At 49.1% G+C, this 4687-nt stretch overlaps 1 pseudogene; it reads right to left on the minus strand.

Moving 5' to 3' along the window:
• Positions 1 to 3760, minus strand: LOC119341712 (annotated as a pseudogene).
• Positions 3761 to 4687: the final 927 nt, after the last annotated feature.

Here is a 4687-nt window from a genome sequence, read left to right on the forward strand (position 1 = left end):
GGCGCGTCGAGTAGCGGAACAAGGGAATGTAATTGTAACTGACCCGCAATTATGCAGTGAAAAGGTAAAAAAAAAAATCTACACCATCACGTATTGGTATATATGAGACGATTTACATTCCTGTTCCATTATTACTGTTTATGTTGATGCAACAGTAAACCGAAAATGAATTGAACAAGGACAAAGAAAACAACCATCGATCTCATGGCATGGACATCGTTCATGGTGATGGTGCCGGAGCAGTATCACCTCCTGTGCCGACGGCGACGATGGGGCTACGCACGACATGCTTCTCCGATACCCAGCTCAAGGTTCCCTCCACGTAGAGCTCTTTGCCCAGGTCATGGCCGCTCATGGACACACTGAAGGGCTTCTTCTCTCCGGTTTTGGAGAACGACATCGTCTCCGGGACGACACGCACCCAGGGCCGGTCCTGAGATTTTAGGGGCCCGAGGCGAAACTAAATTTTGGGGCCCTTAATAATAATCAATACATGTATATATAAAAAATGTTTTCGGTGAACACTTGATATTTGTGTCATTGTGATCTTTTTTTTTTGAAAAGGGGAAAGACCCCGGCCTCTACATCATCATGATGCACACATCCATTTTTATTAAAAGGAAATAAATAGGTTTGAAACGTATATAGTATCAACTAAAACGGCAGAATGAAAAAAAACACCATAAATAGTGGGTACAAACGAAAGATTACATGACTTAACCACATAATCTTCATTGTGATCTTATAAGTATCCCTATATATAGAAAATATATGAATGTCGTTATCTAAAGACATCCTTGGAAATAGGAGGGCATGCTAATTATCAAGGTTACTAGAACGATGGAGCATAGTTATATGGTTTCAGGTATAGAAGGTTCGAAGACAATGACTCCATGTATAGTGCTAAAAGAAATTTGATCAAAAAGCATAGTTGTTCTTGGACTGCTTAATGGTAAGATTATTATTCTATAAATAGCAGTGTCCAAGAAATTAAGATTAGAGGAGCAAATAAATTAAAATGATATTCAAAATATTCTTCATAGATTAGAAATCAAATCTGCAACCGTGCAAAGTTACTCCTACTAGTTGTGCAAATTTATTGTGCCATCCTATAATTCAACCCAAAACTACTCGTCACGATTTGCATCCAGAACATCATCTTGTTCTTAATCTATTTGAGATCTACACCATAAAATCCTTGTTCCCAAACTGTAGAAGCATATCGGTCAGTGATACGTACCGCGGAAGACATTGACCTGGCAGACAACGCTTAGATCCACAAACTACACGCCGGTGCGCCGCCGGCTCCGACGCGCAGCTATGTATCTTTGGGTCTCCTTCTCGAGCAAGCGTTAGGTTAACTGTGGCGATCTCATAGCTAGGCAAAAAGGGCAGCCCTGGCTCCTAGCCCTCGATCCTGACCGACGGTCCAGCTTTATTTAAGGGGATTAGACGCTCCAGATACATCAACGTAGCTATTACTACTTGGGCTAGGTGGAGCGACCCAGTACAGGCCCAACTACCTTGGGCATTCAGCGATTTTTTTTGCGTTCGCATTCAGCGATCGGAGAGGAATGAAAGCACTACGTGCGCTCGGCTGCACTGCGTGCGTACGCTACACGCTATACGTACGTACCTGGGAGGGGGCCCCTCGGTTGTGGGGGCCTATGGCGGTCGCCCCTCCTGCCCCCCCTCAGGACCGGCCCTGCACGCACCATCAGAGACCTCGGCACGTCCACTTTTGCCTTGAATGTTGAATCTGCTGGCCCGACGTTTGTCACGGTCCGGTTCACGAACTGCGCCAACGTCAGCGGCACGGTTATTGTCGGGTAATTCAGTTGCACGTCCTGGACCTTGGGCAGCTTCGCACAGGTCAAACTCGAGTTGCGCACTATGGTTGCTAGGCCGCTGTCATCAAGGAGCCAGCAGATGTAGCCAGCGTAGTCAATGACGCTGAGGTCATACACCAAGCCAGGGTCGGCAGCTCTCGCCGGGTTTACATGGCCGGCACCTGTGTCGTACACGTCGGCCTTTCTATGTTGCTCGTCCAAGATTGAGCCGCCGGTACCGTTAATGATGTCTGATGTTGTCAGGATGGCAGACTTGATGGTGGCCGGTGACCAGTCAGATGGATGCCTTTGATGAGCGCCGCGACACCACTGACATGTGACGTCGCCATGGATGTGCCTGATATGATGTTGAAAGGGCCCTGGCCATGGCCCGTTTTTTATGGCCAAGCAGCAAGGATGTTGAGGCCCGGTGCCAGTATGTCCGGCTTTAGGATGTTGGGGGCAAATGAGCTTGGTCCCCGGGAAGAAAACGAAGCCACGACTGGGGCAGGGCGGACGCCAAACTTTGTACCATTGTACGCAAGAGACGCCAAAGAGCTATTGTTCGTCGACGCGATGTAAGCTATGAGGGCCTCGACATCGGCCGCAGTCACTTGTACAACACTGGAGTTGTAATCTGTAACAATGGTGGTGTAGCCGCTGATTTCGTCATTGAACAACACCACGCCTGTCGCGCCAGCGCCCACGATGTTGCGGATTTCGGACAATTGAGCCCTCGACTTATTGTCCTTGCAAACAAGGATCTTACATGTGATGCTACTATCATAGTCATAATTGCAGTATCGCCATTCCTCAGAGTAAAGGAGAGAGTGCAACTCTGAGCTTGGATTCGCTATCTGGGTAAGTGCTTCTCCGTCAATGCTCTTCCCATTGCCGAGATGGATGTTGGCGCCAAAGCTCCGGTCCACGGAGCTAGCGGCGACCGTGAGCAACCAGGGTGCTTCGTTGGTGACAGAGCGTTGAGCCGGACCACTGTTGCCAGCGGCGCACACCACGAGGATGCCCTTGGACACGGCACTGAACGTGCCAATAGATATGGGGTCTTGATCAAAGCTAGCGCTTGTGCTGCTGCCAAGGGAGAGCGAGAGTACGTCCACCCCATCCTTGATGGCCTCTTCTAGGCCGGCCAGTATGGCAGATGACTTGCAGTCACGAGCAACACATACCTTATACATGGCAATGTGGGCGCTCGGGGCAATTCCGGCCGCAGTGCCAGTGCCCACACCATTGTATGATGCACCGGTTACGAAGTTTCCGGCGGCTGTGGATGAGGTGTGTGTTCCATGCCCCTCTTCGTCGTCAGAGTCATCACCCGCAATCAGTGACTTGGCACCAATAAGCTTGTTGTTGCACTGGGCCGCGTCGCACGAGCCCTTCCACCTTGTGGGTGGTGGTGGAACACCATGGTCGTTGAAGGAAGCGTGCGCCGCATAGATGCCGCTGTCGAGCAGCCCGATGATGACTCCCTTCCCGTAGTCAGCTTGGCTCCAGAACCCAGTGCCATTCCTTAGCCCAAGGAACTCTGGCGTGTGCGTGGTCATTAGCTGCAGAGTTTGGTCTAGGAATGCACGCACAAACCCTGGCTTCTTGGACACCATGTCGAGTTCGGCATCAGTGAGCCTCACCGCGAAGCCATTGAACACCTTGGTGTAGGAGTAGAGAAGGCGTGACTTGATAGAGTCACCTGCCGACGAGCTCGACAAGAAAGACTCGTGCCACAGATGATGTGTGTCTTCGCCTGCATTCAAGGGTGGTGGCTGGACGAGCACGATGTAAGCACGATAAGCAGAGGATTTTGTGGCATTTTGGTGTATGCTTGTGGTAGCTGAATTGATATAGGACAGTGCGAGTGTAGGAAAGAGGGTGGCGAGCAAGAAAAGTTGTACTGAGAGATCTGTAAATGACGCCATTTCTTAAGCGACACACAGGTACACACAGGGAAGATGATGGGAATGCTGGAATAGGATCGATACCAGTAAATCTTTATATGGCACAAACAATTAATGTGTTGTGTCTTATTTTTGGCATGTATTAGTCAATTGATAAATCCAGCGCATGTGGTAACACATAAATGACTTCAATTTCTGCTGAATATGGATGGCATAATAAGGTTATGTGGGATTGCAGGAACGTGGGTAATGTACTCCCTCCGTCCGGAAATACTTGTATCAAAATGAATAAAAGGGGATGTATCTAGATGTATTTTAGTTTTAGATACATCATTTTTTTGTTCATTTTGATGACAAGTATTTTCGGACGGAGGGAGTATCTAACTGGGTTTATGGGGCGGGATTGGGGGAGGAGGGGGGTCTCCTTCCATTTTCCGGATGATCTTAAATACATACACCACAGCACCAGAAAATTGGACGTTAATTAATGATTCGAAATTAATACTAGCTGGAGTATATTTGATGTGTTATCATCTCATAATTGTGTAGTATCAACATATTCTTGAACAAAAATCTTGAAGTAATGACAATATCAAAGTGATGAAATCAAGTGAGGTGAAATAGGTCGTCTTCTTTTGCGGTCAAAAGCACAAAAATGCTAGACCTAAGGGTAAAGCCTATGGAGGAATGCTATGTCCCGTAAGCATTTCTGTAAAAAGGAAAAACCTCACTTGATGAACAAAAAGATAGGAAAACCTTGAATGAACAGGTAGATGGACGCTCTGGCGACTGGCGACGCCCCCGACGGCACGGGCGCCGTGGCCGCCCGGCCGCCCCCTCCGCCGTCCCCGCCCTCGAGCCCCACCCCCCCGCCGGCGTCCGCCCCCTCCTCGCCGGCCCCTCCCGGTTCGCCACGGCTGCTGTGGGCCGACATCGTCGAGGCCGACG

This window comes from Triticum dicoccoides, chromosome 7B (assembly GCF_002162155.2).
Source record: "Triticum dicoccoides isolate Atlit2015 ecotype Zavitan chromosome 7B, WEW_v2.0, whole genome shotgun sequence".
NCBI classification, from domain to species: Eukaryota; Viridiplantae; Streptophyta; class Magnoliopsida; order Poales; family Poaceae; genus Triticum; species Triticum dicoccoides.